Here is a 24,824-nt window from a genome sequence, read left to right as displayed (position 1 = left end):
TGCACTAATTAAATGAGGGGTCCACAATACAGCACTAAACATCAGAGCGAGAGAAAGAGTCCAGTGTCCTCAGTGCCTTTGAGAATCCATGGCCCACGCTAATTACCCATTGTTGAATTGACTTCCCATTCTACAAGGAATGAATGGTTCCTCGCCCCCTCCCTCCCTTCCCCCCACCCCTCCCCCTCTTATATTTTACCATCTTTGCTTTGGCCGCCTAATTAATCTTATGGAAATCTCCCGAAGCCAGATTCCAGCAAGGTTGCCCCGATGTTTATAATTTGATTTGTGATGATAAAAGTGAAGACACCCGGTGATGGAACAGTGTCATTTTCAACACTCTTGAGAATCGAAGAGGCTATCAATCTTTCCCACGTGCATGGCAAACTGATATCCTAGAAAATTAACTTCAATTAATAACAGAAATCCCCAGACGCTCAGGGAAGTAGAGATGCTTTGAAAGAGAACCTTCAAAGATGTCTCTGGATTCTCTTTTATATGCAGACTCTTCTTTTTATATATAAGAGATTCTCAATAAGGGAATGTGTGGTGATGGGGGAGAGTTCTCCCTCCCCACTTCTAATTCGAGCAAGATGAGGTAACATTTTATATTTAGTTTAGGAAGAAGTTAACCAAAGGTCTGTAGGTTAAATCTGTCTTTATTTCCTCTCTGTAGATAATACTGCCTAATGGTTTGTGCCACATTTCACCGCGGAAAAGGCATTTTAAATAAAAACATATTTTTTACATAACTCTCCCCTCCCCAAAACGCTGGAGAGTTAAAGATTGGACTACTTGTCATTATTAGCCTTCTTTACATTGTCAAGACTTCGTGATCTAAAGCTGAATGTTCTATCAGAAAAAAAAGACTTGTTAAAATTTTACATGTTCTAATAACCGCAATGGCACAGGAACTAAAGACTCCTATAAAAGCAGGTCTCATTCCTGTGAAATCTTGCAACACATGAATTTTACTCTACAAAAAATCTGCCATTTCTATGTGTATGAGTGGCATTTCTGTGTTGTTATTGTATTGGGTACCTCTTTAGACAACACAATGTGATTTTATTACTAGCAAAATATAAATAGATGTAATATTTTACCACTTTTTATATCCAAAAATTCCTTACTGGGCAAACAAACAAAATACAAAAGATCACTTAGTAAGAGTTTTTGGGTTTAGTGGTTGTTTTTTTGAGGGAAGGGGTAGGGTAGCAGGGTATAAAATATGTCACGGACAACAAATTCAGGATGATGATTAACAATTAATTTGAGGTCATCTATAAGCAAGACTTATTATCTAATATCTTAACTAATATTTTGCTTCCATGTCATTTTCAACATTGTTTGAAATGAACTTAAGTTACACTCTTAGTAGCAAGAACGGGTTAAGTTTATTGCATTTCAGGTTCTTGTTATAATCACTGTCACGTGAATGAATTCATGTTGTGCCATTTCTTGCTCTCATTACAACCTTTGTTACGAGGATGAGGTATTAGGATTTTAATGCCTCATATATTTTGTGAATTATGTTAGTGTGCTGTACTACTTTGACCTTTTAAGCATTCTGTAATTTGATTGGCTGGTAATTCTAGTCCTTTTCTTGTTGACAGCCTCAATAACCTTTCAGAAAAAGGTGGAATGGGAATCCAATCAAAACACAGAATATTTAAGAGTTCAAAGTATGTGTACAAAGAATGGTTATAGTTCGTCAGGGAAAAACAAAATTATAATTCTTCTGGTGCTTAAAATTATAATATAAACTGAAAACACAAGAAATTATAATACATCCTAAATATAAAGGTGAGGATAACAAATATTGTTGTATTCTCTTGGCAACCCCAATTAATAGAAACACAATTACCATTTTTTTACTGTCTGCTTTAATATTGCCATATCATATGGATTTTTACTAAATGAAAACGTATTTTCATGTCCTAAGTATCCAGATCTATTTAAAAGTTTTATCAAATTCTGAATATAGAAAAGAAAGGTACTGTAATAGGCACCATGTGAACAACTTTGCAAGGATGAAAAACCTAATAATAGTAATCCATATATCATTTGTTGGGTGTACCAAGTGTCATCAAAACATAAAAAAGAGTAGATATCTATTATTATTTGCTACCATTATCTATATATTCATATTCAATGATTAGGGAAGGATAGCTGTTCTATTTTGTCATAGGTTGACATCTGGGTTTGTTTTTGAATAACAGATTTTGTCTAAAAATAACTCTCAGTGACAAACAATAATTAGAATGAAAGCACACTTGCTGTATTTTCCACTGTATTAAACAGAACACAAACCAGGAATTTTAAAGAACCTAGCAAACTTTAATTTGGTTATCCTCCCCAAATGAATTATTCCTCTGAAATCAATTATTTCTCTGAAACGTCTGTTTGCTAAAAATACTGATTTTTAAGTTTTCTGATCACATTTTTCTTTTTTTTTTCTTTTGCAGATTTCTAAATGACGGCCCACATAAATGTTCAAGAACCTCCACAACACTGATTCTGACTCAATATCCTCTGAAATCTCTGGAAAACTTCCCTTAAGGTTGCTGTGCCAAACCTCAACTTGACACAATTCAGAGAGGAATTGCAGTATAGGGTTAGGCAGGTATGGTATACCTTTTTTTTTATATATCCTACTTCTAATACAGCTTGTTTGGACTTCTTTAAACCCACCTCACAGAATTATTGCAAGTTTCAACTTTTCACCATTAAAGTCGGGTAGGAACCTAGGATATTCATCTATTTTTGTCAGAAAGCCTGAGATAGACACCATCTCTTATTCCAGAGTAAAGTGTTCCCCACCGATAAGAACAGTGACCTGGTAACCTGGGGTACTTATGCTGATAGGAATGTTTTGCTCACACAGTCACAGTCATTAATTTTCACTGCCCATTTTTCAGGTGAGTGCCCTGGTGATTGGGTGATGGCTGCCAAGAGCCATTTCTAGACTTGGGATTCCATCACTGGGGAAATAGGTACCCTTATTTCCATAAAGAAGGAGAGATTTTTTTATTTTAAAAATCAATATATGCTATAAAAACTAAACCAAAATCTAGGCAGTTCAGCTAGTTAATTCTTTATGCGCTCTACACTATTCTATCTGTTCATGAGCTACTACAGGCATGCTATGCAATTGTATTGCTGTGGAGCTACACTTAACCCAACATGAACAGTCAACTGGCTGTAAACTCAAAGTATTCAAATCTCAGTTTTCCAAAAAACTCTATTTGGTTTTTTATCCAATTCAACAAGCTGTTTCTTAGGCATAAGCTGATTTTTCCTGAATTTGGAGTAATCTCGCTGATAGTCATTAGATCATGTGACAGCTTGCCGTGCGATTTTCATACTGCCACTGCCTGAGCACACATTGTTTTTCCAGTTGAATAAACAGATTAAATAAGACTTGAGGTGATTATTGCACTTTATAAGGCAAATGAAAATATTAGAGTCAAAAATGGATCTTTCCATTACAGTGCTTTGGGTGTGTTTGTTCAGTAATGTCTTAATACACTTTAAAATCAGTTTTCTTGAGCAACATCACATTTTTTAGAGCTAATACTGTTACATTCTGAAGGTAGGATCCAGCAACTGAAACGTAGCACGTACCTGGCATCCCTCAACAGCATACCTTTGTCCAGGGTTATGTCCTATCTTGATTCCACTCCTTTCCCCTCCCAAACCTTAGCTTTGATTAAAGGTTGTGTCTGGTCTATAGTTTGGCCTATGTGCTCCATATGAGGGTCAAAGTGGCCTACAATCCTAAAGTCACTTCAAAGGATCCTTATGTTTTCAATAGAGGAAGTGAAAGCATGGATTCTTCCTTTTCATTAGATTATTAGGTGTTTAGAGGAGGAATGCCTTCAGGATCCCTACTTGAATGAAGTATCGATCATTTCAGCTTGTTGAATTTTTAGATTCTTTTATTTGTCGAAGAACAACCTTGAAGATCCGTGGATCATAGGTTAAAAATTTCAGGGATCTTTAAGGAGTTACCATCGACTTCTATTGAGTACTTGTATGAACTGAGAGACTGCAGATACATACCAGTCTTAGCATATCCCCCAATATGATGTTGCAGCTTCCACACAGGATAATATGAAGCTAACCAGCATACAAAAGCATTTTCATAAAATTTCAGCCTTCATTTTGAGGAGCTGTTGAGAAACCTACATGTCACAAGCATTAGTGTCCATAATAGATACCCTTCAGAATTAAAGTCAATTTTTTTATGTGACTGATGTGACTGAGACAGTGGAGGATAAATTTTATTCTCTCCATTACTATAGGCCCAAGGTGTACCTGGGTCTACAGCGGGCCTGGCAATCATTTGTGAATGATCAAGTTAAACACCTTGTGAGTTTACAACTCAGGCTGTAAAGATGTGACTGCAGCAGCTTCCCATATGAGTATCTTTATCACTGCAACTGGTGGAGGTGTCTTTGGTAAGACATAAGAGTTATTACAGTTGCAAGCACATAGGTGACTAGTGCTATGGAGATGTCCTGGATTATTCAAAACATTCATTCAAGTCTGGTAAATGTCACACAAGAACCAATCTTTTCTGGATCACTAGATCAGCAGTTGCAGATGAGAAACTGGCTAACCCCACAGCACTCAAAATGGTGCTATACACCCCTGTCTAATGAACTGTCGTTTACCTCCAGGGTGGGATTTAATTCATGGATGAAGATACTGACATCAAGCTCTCTACAGCAAGGTGATCTTATGCAAGATAAGTGTCAAAACTCCTGTTACAGTCAACAGACATACAATCAATATATAGGCAATGGACTTATGAGGATAGTTCAGCTCCCCAAATACCAGAGTGGTTCCAAGGTGAGCTGAGTATTTATATAGGCTCCACTGATGGCTTTGAACTAGGAACTCAATTCAGGTGCTGAAATATAGGCATCAACCACTATTTCAGATACTTAGTCAATCTCAGACTGGCATTAACAGTATTTTATATATTTGCCCCTAGGAGCAGGTTTGAGAGACCAGGAGGAGTAACGGGAAGAAGTTTCAATGAGTTTTTCTCATCATCAGTCCTTTCTAATAATGAGTGCTCTTTGGCCTTCTTTCACTAAGAATTTGGGCTGTTGCTTATCAGTTTATAAATCTCCGCACACAGACAGTTCATTCTAATTTGAATATGTTCACAATATTACATAAGTAAGGACAGAAATGTTGAAGAGAATCATTAGAAGATGGATGTTAAATGTCTTTCCTCACAAAAGCATCGAACGTGTTATTTTCTGAAGATACCAACATCTTCAGTGACTGTGGTTTTTATTATTGATGGAAGTGAATCTCCCCTTTCATCTAACACCATGTCCAGACCCAGTGGTCTCTCCATTTTGCAATAGGTCACCTCCACTGGACATAAAAAGGAATCGTTGTGTTTTATGTGCTCCTTCTTAAAGTGCTTATTTGTATCCTTGGGACCTGCAAATAGCATAACATTAATCTTTTGAACTTCATGCTTTTCTGACTTAATAACACATCAATTTGCCTATTTTTCTGTCCAGGTATGTGATAATGCAAATCTATTCAATGAAAGCTGAGCGAGACTTGTGGACAAGTCAGGTTCTTTCTTCTCAAATCGGACGTGGACTGTGAAAGAAGAAGGATCTAAATTTAAGTCAATCAGTTTGGAGGTAAGCAAATGAAGGCAGCAGCATCAGAAGAGAGAAACTGATTAACAGAGCCAGGTGATTTAGGTCTATTACCTTTAATAGAACTAATGGGCTTGATTCCTTTCTCATTTAAATTAGGAAGGATTCCACCAAAGCCATTAAAGATATACCAATAAAAATATAAATCATAATCCAATTTGGACTTTTCATTGGCTTCAGATTGGGCCCTGTATCATATAATTTATCAATTCAGGGAAATCATCATGCACCCTTGCACTGGCCTATCTGAAGGATAGGTAAAACCTCATTATAGTCCCCATGAGGAAAGAAAAAAAAAAAGAATTCTGCATTTACCAAGACCCCATTTCTCCTCTGAATTTTAGATAATTCTATGGATCTCAGATGAGTTCCTTTAGATTAGTTCAAATGAAAAAAGATGAAGTTCTTAGACACAGAAACAAGTTACCAAAGGATAACAAATTATTGTATATCTGCTAACCTATGGTAACTACCAAATGTCATGCCATTAGCTCACATGAAATGTGAAAGATGAAAGTAAAATGTGAAAGATGAAAAATGCACTCTCATCAAGTTTGCAGGGACCTCAGCAAGCTGGAGGAGCGGACCAACAGAAACCTTATGAAATTCAGAAAGCACAAATGCCAGGTCCTGCACCTGCAAAGAGATAAGCCCCTTCCAGCGAAGGAGGTTGCAGACTGCCTGGCTTCTCAGCTCTGCTGAGAAGGCCCTTGGGGGGGGGGGGTCTTTTTGGAGAGCAAGTTGAGCATGAGGCAGCAGCAGGGTGCCCTGGCAGCTAAGAAAGCCAACAACATGCTGGACCGCCTTAAAAGGATCACTAGCAGTACATTGAGTGAAGTGATCATTTCTCCCTACTTTATACTCATTAGACTACTTCTGCATCCAGTTCTGGGTTCCTCTGAGTACAAAAGAGATGTTGACTGACTTGGGCGAGTCAGCAGAGGCCCTCAAGCTGGTCAGGGACAGGAGCACTTGCCCTGTGAGGAGGGGCCGAGGGAGCTGGGCTTGTTCAGCCTGGAGGTGGCTTCATGGGGACCTAACAGCAGCTTGCCGGTTATGTATGAGGTGCCAAGGCCTCCAATAATAAGATGGAGCCAGGCTCTTTAGAGCAGCGAACAGTAGGAGGATGAGAAATAACAGACATAGAAATGAAACAACAGAGGTTCTGACTGGATGGGCATGAGGAAGAACTCTTTCCCCATAAGGACAGTCAGGTATTGAAACAGGTTGCCTAGGGAGGCTGTGCAGTCTCCATTCTTGGAGGTTCTCACGACCTGACTGGATAAAGACTTGAGCAACCTGGTCTGATCTCATAGTTGAGCCTGCTTTGGGTAAGAGGTTGGCCTAGAGACTTCCTGAGGTCCCTTTCAAGCAGAATTACCCTGTGATCCTATGATACCATGATTCTAGATGAATAAAAGATCAGTGAAAGATGTCTCCTAGGGTAGGGCAAATGTGAGGTAATAAATAATTTTAAAGTTATCATATGATGTGCTTACATTGCCTTTTTATTCTTTTGCCTTTCTGGATACATTGCCCTAGATAAGGCAGCAGGTCTTGCACAGTAAATATTTCCTTGACAGAAGAAATGTCAAAGATTTTTTCCTCTCAGACTTTTAAAATGCTTCTTCTTTATCCGTTCTGTTATTTTCTGCTAAAAATGTTTTTTCTTCTTGTTTTCCCTGAGTTTACTGACTTTATTACTAAGTAACATCTAAATAGTACATTTGTAATGGAAGATATAAATAAATACTTACAATGTTTTGCAATATTTGGCCCAAAACATACAGTTCAGACAGACATGGCCTACATGTGGGATCACACTCTGCGGTGGGATCTGGCTACAGTGAAGGACTCCTGCAGCAATAAAGTCATTATACCTTTCACCATCAATTAGCGCACGGCTACCACAGCAAGGCAAATTTTCAGTAAGTCAGTAAGGCTATATTGTGACGTGGACAGTCAAAAGTCAGAAATAGAATCAGGCAAACCTTTTCTCTGAAAAACAACAAAAAAAGTGTAAAGATGATTTTAAACCCTTGTAAATTAAACTTTTTTGACGCTTCTTGGAAAGACCTAACAGATTAAGGCACTGCATTGTAGAGAAGTTTAAACTTTCCTTGACAAGGAGTGCTCCCTCTAGAATGAGAAAGCAGAAATTTCTCCTTCATTATCAAGAAGCTAAAGACGAAATAAAGCCAAACTAAGACAAACAGCAGCCCCACAGCAATCCTTCCATGTCACCCAGTAGTCAGTGGAAACCCTGGAGGCAATGGTACTGGGAACACTTGCCACAGCCTCTTCAGCTGTTTACCTCTGAATAAGTAAGTTTATCACTTCATACAGAAACCACGCAGCTGGGAACAGCTGTGTTTCACCATGTGTCAGAGCTACAGAGCACTCAGAATACCACTCTAAGATATTTCTTCATTGCTTCTGCATTCAGGATGCACAAGTAAAGTGGCTTATCATAAGTTAAGACTTTAAACTCAGCAAAGGTGGTTCAATTTCTCTTCCGGCTACCCACTCATAGCAGCACAAAAGTGCCACAATGTCAGAAATCACACACCTTTTTAAAAATAGTTGAGTATGTGAGTCATGACAGCTGTGACAGACATTTTCACTTGCACTGATGAGGAATTAAAAGAATGAAAATAGGTTTTTTGAGTGTTTAGTTCACATCCAATTTTTTTCCACCCTGCTTTTCAGATTATTTAATACTCTAGGAAAAGCATTGCTCAGAGTGTTCAAATTGGAGTACACAGCACCCACGGATGCTTCACAAATAACTGTGCATTCTTGACAGGACCTATAAAAAATTCTCAGAAGTAATGCCTGTAGGAGGAGAAATAAACAGAATTTTGTCAAAGAAACAATCAATCATTTTGGTTAGAAGTTGTGATACCAATCCTTGAAGTATCACTTTCAAGGAGAATATTCCAAAATCAAAGATCACAGCAGCTACAAGTTCAAGTGCTTCTCATGGTCTCTAGGCACATTCATTCCTGCTCTTATCTCAGTCTCTATGACCCTCAAGGTTCAGTGCATGCAGACAAATAAAATTGTTTTCAGAATCAGATAATTCAGTGACCTCATTTTGATCATTACTTTCACAGACTCCTGCATTTGAAACAGCTTGACATTTTTTATTGCTGACCCGATTTCAACTTCTCTATTGCTGGCCCAAATGAATCATATTGAAGGGGAGTATTCCCTTTTTCTTCTGTCAGGGGAATATCTCATCTGATTGCAGCTATAAATCAGATCAGATCTGGACAAACTAAATCAGTTGGCAAGACCATTTTCCTTGTTAGGATTAAAAAATAATAATAATTCAAATGAACAAATCCATACTATAAGGTCATCTCTAAGATCTGTTGGATACTACACTATCCAACTATCCGACTATAGGGGGAACGTGCTACGTTGACTGTATATTACACCTCATATTCAGAACACCAAGACAATAAGGTTTAAACAATCTGCTTTATGCTGATTAAGGCTAGACTTTAGAAAACTATAAGCTAGGTCTTTTATCTTCAAGCTATCCTTGATAAGACCATTACTGCACAAGCAAACAAAGCAGTTAAAAAGTCTCACAAGAACAGTAGCCATACGTGCTGGCAGAAAGAACAATCATATGTATTTTATTCCTTTCATTATGTAGAATACGAAAAAGTTTCTCTTGTGGAAATTCTGAGATTTTAATTGGGATAGAATAAAACACTTAACAATAGACAGTGACTTTGCCTCAAGATATTCTGTGCACCCAACATGACAAATACGGATTTTCCTCTATCAGAAATAGTTTCACTGCAATAACTATGTTTTGGATTTTTTTTTCCTGCTATAATGCCACATTTTAAGTTCACAGACAGTTTGCTGTACTATCTCACAGTAGGTCCTTATAACACAGCAACTTTTCAAGTAATACCCTACTGGTGAATATCTCTGTTTCAAATTACCTTTTTCTCATGATACGTTACTTTGCATTTTTCTGCTTTGGTTATCACTTATGTGAACTTATTTTCACGGCATATTACTAAACTCGATGACTTCCATATTATTCTCCCCTCACAGTTATTTGCAACACTTCTTAATTTTGTATAATTTCCAAATGTAGAGTCTTGTTAATGTCTTTTAGAAGAGTAAAGGAATTAAATAGAACAATTTTATAGCCTGTGTCTATAAAAGAAAGCTCCAGATTGGTCAAATGACTCCATACTTATGCTAATGAGGTAGAAGAACAGAATGACACTTAATCCAAAATCTGACGTACAGGAGGTGACAGGTCCAAAATAAGCAAAGCAAATTAAAAATCAAGAGCATTCTAACTCACTAGCATAACTGAAGCAACAAACTTTGAATGCCTGTCACTACCTCTTCAACAAGGCTAGGTGAAACACAGTCATTTCACTGCCCAAGTGCCTATCAATCAGCAGAGATTATTACCTCAGGCCCAGCATCGGTCTGAAAAAGCCGCGCAGCTTCCAAACTGGAGTGGGCAGCTTCAGAGAGCTGGTTGTGCACAGATGCAGCAGTTTGTTTCCGCCCATGTCCTAGACAAAGCAACCCGCAGCTGGAGAAAGAGCTGAACAAGTGACTGGTTTTGAGCTTAGTTACATTAATAATACATTATCTCACTGGTAATTGTCAGCATATGCTTTTCACAAAACAAGGTTATTACAAATGGTTTAACAATGGATTGAAAAGAGAAAAAAGGATGTTTAATTCTGAGACTGTGAAATGATTGCAAAATATTCAGCCAATAATCAGTCTTTACATACTCCGGCTGTTTTACATAACGTACTGTGATAATAAATATCTTTAGCTCAACTTGATACAAATATGTCTTTTCCTTCAGAAACAAAAATTGCAAATAAAATGAAAACTATCCCACAGAAACACAGTCACATTTGAACATCAATTTGACAGGTATTATAATTTCCCTGTTAAGGGGTTCTGGATACCATACAGGAATATAGCACTGGAATACTATAAGAATTCTTCACAGAAGTCATCTGGGGAAAAAAAAAAAGTTTTAGTCTAATCAGAAAGGATATGGGAAGATGGACTCAGGCTGATGAATTTCATTGATGGTCCAAAACCATGACCTTGACTTATTTTTATTTAACATCCATCTATTATCACTAAACTAGTAACAAGTAAAACCGAAATCAGTACAGAACAGGAAAGTTATCTCTGTAACAGATTTATTCTAAGCAGTACTATGTCATCCGCACGCATTTGTATGCGAGTGACAAGAATCAAAGCATGTTCAGTTCTAATCTATGCCCTCCTTACTATTTTATGTCTAGAGAAAAGATGACAGAGGTGTGCACTATAGTCTTCTCAGGTCCCTCTCTAATAGAAGCCACGAATGCAAAAGATGACACCCATTTTATTAATCTTCTTTCAATATATTCTTTTATAATATATTCAGAGCTTTGCTTTCCCATATTTAAATAGGAAAAAATGGTTTGGATAGTGAAGAGGTGGGAGCAGGGGGAGCTTTCCATTCTTCACATAGAGATTTTTTTTCTTGTTATGCCTGATAGTGTTACCAAGATAGAAATGTGTAGCAAGACATAAGCATCTGCTTCATCAGTAGCATACCCCACTAGCATAGGAATATGCCTTTGACTTAATCTTTATCCTCAGAATCCTCACCACTGATGGCTATTCAGATTTTTACTGTATTGTACACATACACAGATCCCATTTATTATTGATAGAAATTTGTACCTCCTGTTACTATAGGCATACCCTGCCATAGAGAGGGACAAACAATAACTCTGTTGTTCTTCTAACTTGTAAGAGAAAGACAGAGAACAGCACCCTCTGGGAGGAGTCTCTCTTGCTATATAATGCAGCAGGCCATCTTTTAGGCAAGGTGAACATGACTGATGATCTACTTTGCTTACTGGCCCACTCCTTCCTAAAATAAAACTCAAAGATAGGTCCTTATTTTAGTCACAGAGTCCTCCAGGAATTTGGCAATGATTTTCTGAGGGAGTCTATGTTCATCTTAAGAATGAAACTCCTAAGGATCTTTGGACGTTTGGAAGCCCTGGCAAATGAGCTATTAAGGGATCATGAGTGAGCTTATGAATTCACTCACAATAATCATAGAGATAATGATTTTTAGAACAAAGTTTACCCCCTTTTTCAATTCGGCTTCACTTAATTAAACTTAATCGATTTACACATATATACATACGCTGCTGAATAATACAGATACATACTTAATAATAGCTTCAAGACTGAGAAAGAAGAATAATAGAAATTGGGGGGCTTTGCTTTTTTAAATAGCTGTACAGAGATGCTCAGAGACAGATAAATCATAAGTGCCTAGACAGATCGACAAATTTGTAAAGAATCCAGGAGGGAGACTTGTAGTATAGTTAGACTATATCCCTGATGCTTTCCCTTCTTCTTGCAAGACTGAGCCAAAAACACTATCTAAAACAACACCAAACTTTGCTACAATGCAGCATAAGATAGCAGTTGCAGCTAGTCGTGCTTCTGGGTCCTTTTAAAAAGATATGATTTGTGAAGAAAAAGGAAATCTTGGCTCAGACAAGTAGTAGCAGTTCAGGGATTCTCCTTGGTAAATTGTCTTTCAGAGATTGGCTAAACATCACTGAAGACTGAAAGCCCTTAAAAAAATCAAGTTTTTGAGTGGCTTGCAGGAAAAGAGTTACCCTTTCCAATTACATTCTCTTTATAAAATAAGCATGTGGTAAAAATTAATATGGTACAATTGAAAGCTGGCAATGTTTGGATTTAATTCAAAGGAAAAGAAGAAGTGGATGGGCAGGAGTCCCTGCAAAATATGATTAAAACATATTCTTGGAAGATTATTTGGGATCTATTTGCTTCTGCATGAGCTTCACCTAAGATTAATAGAGTTTATAGAGTTTTATAGAGTTTTAAGTCACTGTCAAGCACCTTGCATGGCCTCTAAACATAGGCAGGAAGAGAAATATCCCTTTCACAGAATCACAGAAGGGTTGAGGTTGGAAGGGACCTCTAGAGATCATCTGGTCCAAGCCCCCTGCTCAAGTAGGGCTCATCTAGAGCACATTGCCCAGGATCACATCCAGATGGGTTTGGAATATCTCCAAGGATGGATACTCAACACCCTCTCTGGGCAACCTGTTCCAGTGCTCAGTCACCCTCACAGGAAAGAAGTTTTTCCTCATGTTCAGATGGAACTGCCTGTGGTTCAGTTTGTGCCCGTGGCCTCTCATCCTGTTGCTGGGCACCACGGAGAAGAGCCTGGCCCCATCCTCTTGACACCCTCCCTTCAGATTCTTGTACACATTGATCAGATCCCCTCTGAGCCTTCTCTTCTCCAGGCTAAACAGGCCCAGCTCTCTCAGCCTTTCCTCATAGCAGAGATGCTCCAGTCCCTTCATCATCTTAGCAGCCCTTTGCTGGATTCACTCTAGGAGCTCCGTGTGTCTCTCTTATATTGGGGAGCCCAGAACACACAGTACTCCAGGTGGTCTCACCAGGGCTGAGGAGAGGGGCAGGATCACCTCCCTCCACCTGCTGGCAACACTCTGCCTAATGCACCTCAGGAGACCATTGACCTTCTTGGCCACAAGGGCACACTGCTGGCTCATGCTTAACTTGTTGTCCATCAGCACTCCCAGGTCCTTCTTGGCACAGCTGCTTTCCAGCAGGTCAACCCCCAGCCTGTACTGCTGCATGGGGTTCTTCCTCCCCAGGGGCAGGACCCTGCACTTGCCTTTGCTGAACTTCAAGAGGTTCCTCTCTACCCAACTCTCCAGCCTGTCCAGGCCCCTCTGCACGGCAGCACAGCCTTCTGGTGTGTCAGCTATTTCTCTCAGTTTAGTATCATCAGCGAACTTGCTGAAGAGGCACTTTGTCCCTTCATCCAGGTCACTGATGAATAAATTGCACAATATTGGATCCAGTATTGACCCCTGGGGGACACTGCAAGCTACAGGCCTCCAACTAGGCTCTGCACCACTGACCACAACCTCTTGAACTCTGCCATTCAGCCAGTTCTCAGTCCACCTCACTGTCCACTCATCGGGAAGCTCACGCTTCCAGAATTTACCCGTGAAGATAAGCCACCTGAGTACTGTTCAAACTAAAAATCATATAGAAACTCTGTATTAGCAGCTGTTCTCTGTGCCATTCACAATAACATGGATTTTCAGACAGATAATCCTGGATGAGAATCTGCTGAATCTGTTCAGTCTTTTCCCAGTAGCTAAGAAAAAGTGCAAAAGTATTGTGAAACATTTTCTTTTTCTTCCCCTCCCTCCCTCTTTCTCCTCTTCCCTCCCTTTCTTCCTTTTTTCCTTCCTTCCTGATTTTGAATACATGGAAAAATGTGGCCCTGAGAAGAAAGATGGTAGGACGCAAGGGAGAATTCTAGTTCCACTTTAAAAGGAACACTTACGTCAATCTTGAGCACTTTTTTCTAGCAGAATTTGAATTCCAAAATAAAAGAATAGTTGGTGATTCTGAAATGTCTAAGTTTAAAAAATGCTTCTGTGTATTTGCAAGCACCAGGAAAGTCCGGAACAAAATGTTCATCACATTCCTCTAGATACGCGCAATATATGGTTATGCTGTTCTTTTTTCTAACTTTACCTTTGTTTTAGGACATGAAAGTCAGAAAAGAACTTCCCCAGGTCATTCAGGTGTTGGGAGAGCTTCTGAGCACACTGTTGCTCAGCCATATTAGCCTTTCTACAGAAACACTGTGCCAAGTTTCTTGCAAATATTATCCAAATTCTCTGATTGGGTAGAGAGAAAAACCAGGCTTTAAAGTCCATTCAAATTAGCATTGGCTTTTCCTAAAGTAATCACTTTCTTGGAACAGGGATGAGCCGTTACAGAAACATGTCACAATAGATTCATTGAACTTTTTGGGTCACTAATCATAAGACTTGTGTCATATCATGTGCATCTAATAACTAGCTGTTTAGAAGCAGAACAGTGTGGGACTAATTGCCTTATAATACTTAACAGTTGAGACAAATACTATTCCACTACATCAAAGGTGAATTCATATAGTAGTTAAGTACACAGATGACTTCTAATAAAGCGGTAATTTTTCTGTAATGTATAAATACAATCATATTAAACTCAAATCAGTGAAACGCTAATTCACTTTTTAATGAACTTCTTTCCAATTTCTGATTTTTTAAGCATCTTTCAACCGAGTTGGTTAAATATAGTTAATAAGATGAGAAGAGGGTATTTTAATTAACTCAGGCAAAATAGTTCATTGTATATATGTGAGTTTTAAGGCATTATGAGGTAAGCTTAGAATTCAGCTTTTACTTTGTTTCAGCTTCTTGTGACTTTGAACATAGCAAGATGAGGTGTGGAGGATGGGTATCGTGCCCCCTATTTGTAACTTGTGTTTGTGAGGAAAGCTCCTGTTTTTCCTTTCAGACCTATCATCTGTAGTGTTATTGAATAGGATATATTCTTATTTATGATTCAAGAGGAAAAAAATGGTTGCAACCCTTAACCCTGCCTATTCCACAGTTTTTAAATGGGTCAATATGAGCTTCTACATTGGCTTTGTCATTATATAAAATGACAGAAAACTATCTTTGAGGCTCCTTAAAGGCCTATATCCTAATTCAGAGATTCTCTGAATAAAACTGATTTCCCAAAAGCTTAAGAAAAATGACTTATATCCTACTCACCCCATACTGTTTGTTGTCTGCAAGTCTGACTGAAAGCTGGACAGAATCGGTGGAAATCTTGAAGCTGATTTCGGTGGAGTATGAGATCAGGATCCTTGAATGCATGATTATATGGCCATTACCAATCTAGTAATGAAAAAAATATGCTCATTAATTCCTCTTTTGTAGACAGAAAAATGTATTTTCCCATATGCCATTCAGATCAGGTCTCAGAAGGATATTTACTCTTGATTTGCTTTGCTGTAATTGAGCTCTGGACCTGATCCACTACAGAAATTGCATTGCACAAGAGAGCAGTAGCTCTTTCTTTGTTGTTGGCAAGTTACTGCTCTTACCAACCATCAGAGGGTTCATTAGAGAGAACAAAATTGGGGTATCAGAGAGAACTGACAGGGTGCTCTTTCTTACTATGTTTTACCTAGTACAACTGAGCTGAAGAACTATTCAAAATAAAATGTAATAAATTAGAGTGAAAGCTTCTTTTTCCACATGCCTGATCTTCTCATGCCATTTGTGTATTAAGATTTAGAATCACTGATTCAATTAAGCTATAGCTTTTATTCATATTTTGCAGCTGTTGGACCTGAATTTGAAGTCCTCCCTGCTCACCAGTTAGAGAGTTTTAATGACTGGGAGTTTGAATGAAGGTCATTATATCATATCCCACACTACATGCAGGTAACAAAATTCCTTTCTGCTTTGATTTTAATCAAATACAATCTTTCAAGTGAAACACGATATCAGAAAGACTTGCTCTAACTAGATAGTAAAGTAAACGTGCCCTATTATTTGTCAATTTTATTGTCTTTAAATGATTTATTGTTACAAAAAGTCAACATTGTTTCATTTTTGTGCTCTCCAGCAATAGGTCAAAATGTTTTTGGAAATCTTCAAGAATTGGAACAGGTTGCCAGTAAGATGAAGAGTCAGGAGTCACGGTTTCTTTATACAGCAACTTAATTTTGCAAGCCAGGAAATCTGAGCGTTTTCACTGAGTATCAGCTTTCCTCTCTGCTTCAGTCTGTATAAAACACTTTTGTTTAAAAACTGCCTTTGAATCCAAAATTTTAGTTTTCACTTGTCTTAAATTCTTACTTTATTCTGAACAGACAGGTGTCTTGAATGCTAAATTCATAAGGTCAGCCTCTCTGACACCTACAAATTCTAACAATGGTGGTAAGAGGCTCTTTAGAAATAGCACTTCTTGCTACCAAAGCCAATTCACCCCTCGCATCTGTCCCCCATAAAAACCCTAGCTGAGTGTTTGGGAGGCACTCTTGAAGGATCAGGCAGGTGGGATGATGTGCTCCCAGAGCATCTGCAAGGTATTTGTCAATCAGATCTTTTGTTACCTAATACTTTTAGGTAAACCTCAAGGACTGACAGTTTTGAACCTAAGCCTACAAGTTAGGTAATTCCACATCCACTTGATGAATAATGATGCTGAGCTCCTTGTTTATTTGCTTATTCTGAAATCAGATCTTGTTTATCCTGTGCCCCTTTGTAGTCCTGATATATAACTAATTGTTGGCAGATGTGGCAAGTATCTAGGGCCAAGATATATTTGTTTGCACAGTCTGATTTTTGAGTCTTAACCAGTATCAGGCAGTTGCAGCTGTTTTTTATCAAGACTCTGTACACTGTAGACTTCCCACCTGGCAAAACAAGATTTGCACATGTGACCTTCATATAAAAGGTTTAAATACAAGAGTAACACTGAAACAACATTTAAAATTTCTGAAAATACCTAATTAAATTAACAAATTGAAATGAAATGCTAATCAGTGTTTATATATGTAAAAATTGCCCTATAGTTCATATATCATAGTGTGATAGTCTTATTTGTTAATTTTGATTTAAAATCTGAACCATATAATAAGGGTGCTAATTCTCTGCCTTTGCTTTTTGCAAGCTAGCCAGCGTCTAGGTTTAATTATCTTACTTGAAACAAAGCAGAAAGCTGGTAGCTGTCGAATGTTTGGAAGTGAAGGAAAAGCAACAGCTGCAGAAGCAAAAACCAGCATTAATCCAGTTTAGCAGACTAATAGCAACACTCCTTTCCTTACTGATGAGGCTTTCACTCCTTCAACGTGTCAAGATGCCAAATTCTGCGTTGTGGGTTGTTTTTATGACCTTCATTTTTTAAAAACAAATAAAGGATTAACATTGTAGCTAACTTATTTTCTTTAAGCTATAAATTCTATGAGTCACAGAAGTACCTGTGTTTTCAACTTCCCATGCTTTTCTATGGGTGGATCAGTGCAGTTGGCTTGTTTCATTCATCCAAAAAAATATTTTGGTGGAGTAACACTGTGGAGAATTATTTATTTGATGTAGCAATGAACAATTCGCAAACTCTGTATCTACATGATAGTCTTCACTAATAAAGTAGAAAACCTGCTTTCTGCAGTTACTCTGTCACTGCTAAAAACAAATCTGAGGAAGAAGTACAGATTGCTCAGATTATGTCAGCTCACAGGGTTGAAATTCTTCAAGCTAATATGACTGAAAACCATGCAATTTCTTCTGACTGTAATAACATCTATAATTTCATTGATTATGGACAAATTTTCAACTATTTGAACACCAGAGGTCAAGCCCCAAAATCCAGGAACAAATAAAATTTATGAAATTTATAAAAGATTTTCTTTTTTGTCTTGTGCCTTTGGTTCAGAGAATGTACAAGTCAAGTTTTTTAACTTTCTTCTGGAAAGCTCTTCCCTCCTTTCCCCTCTCCTCTCCTCTCCTATTTGGAGAGAAAAACTGATACTCACGCTAAAATCAAAAAACAGATCTTTTGCCACTATTTGACATACATTTCTCAGCACCACAATGCAAAACACTATGGAAATTTCATAGCATGGAGATCAGGTAGAAATGTAATGAAAAAAAGGCTAAGAATTTTGACTTTTTTATTTAATTCACCACTCTTCACTAATTATAATAGCTGGAATATTTTTCAAACAAATTAAAATACCGCATAAAAATTGTATCAATTCAGTTTTAAGGTACTTCCTAAACACCCACTAAACTGGATCACAGAGTGCCTGCCAATTGTGATTTTCTAGGACGAGCTAACTGAATGTAAACCAATACTCACATTAGTGCCACTTTGGCCTATGTGGCACTTGGCACTATGTTGAATACAATCCCTCAATACAGTAAAAATAGATCCTGACCCAATTATGGTATAGCTCAAAAGAGTTAATAGGAATAAATCAACTCAGTGGATGAGAAGAAAGGATTACCTTCTGTTGAATCTTTTAGCATAGACAGCGTAGGACACAGATGTTTACCATCCGCACATCAAAAAAGACAACCAAGAGAGTCAAAAGGCCACAATCCCAAAACACTACAGAATTGGTGGTGCTTCCATTAGATCACTGCAGAGGTAAAGGACTTCTCTTGTCTGCCTCCTCTTCCTTCATTATACAACAAGCAAGGGACTTTTCTGCTTTTCAAGGGACTGCTCTGCATCCTGGACCCAGCTAGTGGCACTGACCTCTCTGCTGAGATACCTACGCCTCCACTGTAGCTCCAGGGTCATCTCTGCTTGACAAATCCATTTCTTTTGCCTCTGGATTACTCTGGTTTACTCCGTACTCCTGACAACTCCTCAGCAGCACAGTTCTGCCCACAGCGTTCTTCGTGTCCCTTTCTTGTGTAGACCCCCCTCCCCTCCTAAAACTGCAATAAGTGTTACTTAGTTATGGGTTAAATCTTTCTTTTATCATACAGTTAATCAGCCATGCTCTGCTAATCCACTTTGGTGTCAGGCCCAGAACAAGTAAGTGAAGAAATACTCTGAAATATGTGCTTGCAAAGAAGCATATTTGTGAATATGGTTTCAAGTCTATACTTTATTCTTAATTTCAGATATCTGAGGAAAAGAGGAGAAGTGAGCTTCTCCTAGAGGCCTGAAGACATTTGGGATACTTATGTCCATGAGCTGTTCATCCTTAGCCAGCCTACCATGTCTGCCTAGAAGTACTTATTATAAGATGATACACTAGTCTGTGTTTCTAAAACATTAAGTATGATTGTAATACCACAGACAGTATCTTCATTTTTAATGGATATGCTCCATATATTTCATCATGGTTTAGAGAATTTCCTCCTCCTATGTGACTGAAAAATGAACTTTATTTGTACTTCTGCTACAAGAAAATAATACAGGACCTTAGCAATTGTCTGACCTAGTGAATTTCTTTTTCTTTTGTTTTTTGTCCATAGTCCATGAAAAATTGATGCTCTCTCAGGTAACTTGCTTCTTTTTATCTACATGCAACGCATTGATCCCATTCCAATTTGGAGTTAGCTTGTTCATTCCACTATCATTCCCAAGGTAACAAATAATATTTTCATAGGCATGGTTCGTAATCAATATACACAAGCTACTGTCATTGATCTGAGTAAGACCCTTGAACTAGAAAATCACCGGTTACAGCCATTTAAAGCAGATTCAGTTGGATTAGGTGGAACCCAAAGAAAAACACTGGACATTTTGCATAATGGTGTTAGAACTAAGGTGAAATAATTTAATTAGATGGTATTTACAGAGTGAACTTTAGGCTTTTACTTTCCTAGCTTGAAATAACAGCTCTTTGAACAGCATGATATATTTTTTGAATTTTACATACACATGCTATTACTGTAGCGAGATACAGAAGCCTACTAGAATAAGGTCTAAAAATGTGTTCAAGATTTTTTAATGCACCAATAAAGAGACATCTGGGATTCTTTCAGATTCTGGGATTAGTCACACTCAGGAGATCATCATTTGTCAAGTATAAGAATTTTTTAGAGCTGAGCAGTTCTACACATATGGATGCTGGACAACATTAAACAATTAACACCAGTCAATCTACATGTATAACAATTTAAAAAGTATAGTAAAGCTAGAAATATAACAGAACTAAATATATACACATATTAAAGCTCTATGGTTAAGGCACGAATGCACAGTGTAAGGACCATTCACACCCTTTCCTTGTCCTTATGGGCCACCCCTCCAGTACAGTTTTCCCTTGACTGTTCTCACCACGCTTGAGCTGCTTCAAGACGGTTCAGGTTCTCCCTGGCAATCGAAATCAGGGACATCCCCACTGATGGGTGGCTTGTTGGGTCTGCAGGCCAGCTGATGGTGAGTCCGAGTCCACATAGAGGTATGTGATTTACTTTCCTTCATGCTTCGCAGGCTTAGTTCATTATCCCTTTAAACAATGGCAGACCACAGTCACACAGCAGAACTGGTGGTCTCAGCCAATAACAGTATGCTCAACAGATATCAGTACGCATGTTCAACAGATAACTCAGTGCAAACTTCCACAGTACCTAGATGTTTATGGTGTGAGTCTGCAGTGCCAATTCTCCTTTGCTGACTAGGTTTGCCCTGCACTTATGGGGTCATTGAAGGGCTACAGCAACCCCAAAGTGTGATGGCTCTGGCTGTGGTGCACCTGAGGCTCCTTAACACTTGGGGAGCACCCCAGAGCAAACCCCTCTTCTATAAACTGCACTGTCCTGAGTCCCACGCTTGCCTGTGTAGCCCCTATCACATTTTCAATGTGTACTCAAAAAAAAAAAATTAATTTAAATGTTGATGTGCAACAGTATATTAAAGCCTCCTATACTGAGAAATGTCAGTTTTTTCCTTCAAGCTTGAGCTTCCAGTATTAGGCTGCACTCTATGTATTATTACTATTACTGTCCTAGAAATACTTAAATTCCTTTGAGCTGTGCGGTTCGGGAAAATAGGACTAGACCATACTGATTTCTGTAACCCTATATAGCAATACAAGTTATGATAAATCAGCTGTAACTATTTAATAATACTCACACTCACTTTAAAGACCCTTTGCCCTACCAGAGGTGTTTAAAGGGGCTTTAATATAGCAGCGAATCAAGCTCAGAGACCAACTGTAGCTTGGTATTTCCAAGCTTTTATCAGTTTTCACCACAGCTTTCATGTTATTTTTAGAAACTGGCTGGAATCAGAACTCTAGCCTAAAGTTGTCTGGGTTTGTAATGACTGATTTGGCTCCGTTCTCATTGTGGCTGCAGCTAAAAGTATGTCTCTGATTCTGCTCAGGCGTCATGTCTTCCTCATCGCTTGTCCTCTATACACATTCTCTATGCGCTGAGTTGGTTCCAGGAAGCGTAATAAACCTTATTTCACTCATTATTTATAGAAGCCACTTTCTTCTGTAGAGCCTATAAATGGTTGCAAGTTTGGATGACACTTCTGTGATCTTTATGGATTTATAGAGCTAGAGCATCTGTACCTAGTAGACTTTGTATGTATTTCAGTACAAAAAAAGGGGTCCTTTTGGATTTCAGAGTACAGATATAAAAAGTCCATGCTAAACACACTGCATCTTGCAAAATGAAGTAAGAAAGCCCTTTCTGCAGTGAGAGAGAGGGAAATTTCAGGAGAATGGACAATTAGTTTTGCAGATTTAACTGCAGGTAAAGCAAATGTTTTCCTCTCAGAATCGCAACAAAACTTCCTAATCCAAAGCCCATCAACTTGGGCTTTTTGCAGTTAGGGGAACGTACATCTTCTCTCCCTTGAGTATTGTAGCAACTCATTAATAGGGAACGGCCACTGTTCATCATGAGAAAGATGTAGTCTAACTGTAGTATCACCATCAGGAAACAAGGAGCATGGAAGAGTCTGAGAACTGCAGTTTCGATGTGGCACTCAAAATATTAGGCACATTTATGTTACTCAAAACAATCTTTTCTTTCAGACTGACAAATCAGAAATAGTATTTGAGATTGAAAAATGTCAAAATACTTCAGTCCAAAAGCTGATAATTTAGGGCTACCTCTCCCAACTCGCTTTGCCTCTCTTATGGTCTTAAACTATTAGAGATACATTAGCACAGCAATGAAAGTTAAGCTTAGCTTCTTGACTCAGGTGCAGGTGGACTGAACAAGGCCTAAAAGTAACCTACTCTCAAAGCACACTTTGGGGACCAGGGAAAAAGAAGATGTATATGGACTGCTTGTGGGAACAACATGCACAACGCCCTGGTGATGATGCTGAATATGTGTTCCTAGGAAAATTTGTTTGAATTCTATCAGGAGTATTTCCATCAGTTTAATCTCACGATATTTGAACGAGTTAAAGGTAACCACCAATTAATTCAAAACTCACGAGTTAACCTATCTCTGCAGATTTTCTTCAGCATGTCAGACTTAATTGTTCAGGGACATTGCTACCCAAACAACTCTGTCTTCAAGGCACTGACTTTCACCTTCTTCATTTAGAAGCTGTTGATAGGTGCATTTGTTCTGTTAAAAATCCTCCTCACGTGCTTGACCTGCCTATACTACTGAGTTTATTAATATTTCTTGTTGTTTTATTGCCACCAATACATTTCCATTAATAGCAGCCATAAATGGCCAGCTGGAGGATTAGAAACCCCCTCTACCAGGGCTGGATCACACTGAGGTTATGGCACTAATAGCTGAAATACACTAATGCTCCTAACCGATTGCTAGTTACGTTGGTTAGAGTTTTGCTGGTGTGAACGGGTAATTTAAAGAAACTTTAGAAGGTAATTTTAACAAAAATGCTAGTGTACACAAGGCCTTGGCCTCTGGCTCTAAAGCAGGGTATTAACATTACAGATCAAGATCTCCAAAGTTTAGCTGCACTGCAGTCTGCTTAGACAGAAGATCTAATCTCTGTGTTTCCTTGACCTTGTGATCTTTTACCTCAAGAGAAAGTCTGTGTTCCATTTTATAAATGTAAACATTATTAGTGCATATATGAAAGACCACCTTTACTCTACAATGGAAGATAAATAAATCCAGAAGAAAAGACCAAGGCCTAGACTGAACCAGCTGCATATGGTGTGAGCAACCAAGTTACCAGAAAGAAAAAACTGTCTTTATTGGGCTATATGAAAACAAAGGGTGGAGAGAGTTAAACCAAGAAAATTGAATAGTTTAGAAGTGTTTTAAAAAATTTAACCTAGATATTGATTTCAAAAACCTCAACTGTAGACTTCATATATAAAAATATATATGATGTAATATATATGAAGCCTACAGTTTATATATGTATAAATATATATATATATAACACACACGAAATCCCATGTTTGATCTGTCCTGTGTTAGTAAATTTATCAATATTTCTTGCTGCTTCATTGCTCACCAATACATTACCACAAATGTAGGTAGGAAGTACCTAGGTATGTGTCAGTAGGTATGTGTATCTATTTAGATATCTAGCTATCTATTCACCGCAATGTAAATCTAATGATTAATCTATTTTTCTAAGTGTTTTTGCTTCTTTACTCCTAAATGCATAGCAGGGCACAAATTATGCTCAAAAACCCCAAAATAACAACAACAAAACATTTCTTAAATGAGAATGCCTAATCCCCTAAACAAAGGGGGATCCAGAGGATCTGCATCAGAAGGAGACTAGGTCTAGGTATGGAGAATGTCCACATTTGTGCCACTCCACAAAGAACAGCTCTCCATAACATCCTATAATTCTGGAAGGAGAAGTTTGAGCAGGAAGGCAAATGTGTCATGCCTTTCTTCACTTCTATGCAAGCAATATGGTCACATTTGTACAATACAGACACCTCAGCATTAATCACTACTATCTTCTCTTCTGCATGTACCTCCTATTCCCAGAGGTTTGAAGGAGCTGACAGGAGCCTGAGTGAAATGGGCCCTTGGCCAGACAACCTGCTGTGCGCACCGATGCCCCTTCCCATCAGGGGAGCACCTGCCATTCACCAAGCTGCAGCACTTAGGCTAGCAATGGCTATGGGACCGCTCAGCTCAGCTGTGTGGGCCAGACCCCATCATCTGGGTTTCAGCCAGAGAGACTCAGTGACAGAAGTATCCCTGATTTTTCACATCTAGCAACTATTTCAAAATTTTTTTTATTCTCATTTTTCTGTAACTCTGTTTTTCTGTAATTTTTGCATTGTACTTGTAATTCTCACTGACTTTTGAGTAATGCTGTAATGACTGCCAGCCATTAAGTTATAAAATACCTGCGTTTTTATGCCATGCCGACCACATTTCAAATCACAGTCTATTCCATCAGTTTGGCCAAACATCTCATTCTTCAGCTTGGATTTACAGTGCCATATTGTAATGAGTTTTTAGGATCCTTTTTCAATTATGCTGGAAAAGTCTGGGAAATTACAGAATACTGTAAATACTAAGGATACACTTATGCAGGCAACAAAGGTAACTCACACATTGTTGACAGAGTATATACAGCATACAGACTTTGCTCATTATCCCTTAAATGTTGATACATTTATGAATGTATCATTTCAGTTGTTAACTCAGTTTCTATGAGAATTGTTTAGGTTCAAGTAGCATTTGTATATTTAATTATGTCACATATCCTTAGTGTTTTTAGATTTAAAACTAATTAGACAAC

The sequence above is a fragment of the Struthio camelus genome, chromosome 1, assembly GCF_040807025.1.
Source record: "Struthio camelus isolate bStrCam1 chromosome 1, bStrCam1.hap1, whole genome shotgun sequence".
Classification (NCBI taxonomy): Eukaryota; Metazoa; Chordata; class Aves; order Struthioniformes; family Struthionidae; genus Struthio; species Struthio camelus.
The sequence above is the reverse complement of the archived record's forward strand: the minus strand, read 5'-3'. Positions refer to the sequence as shown.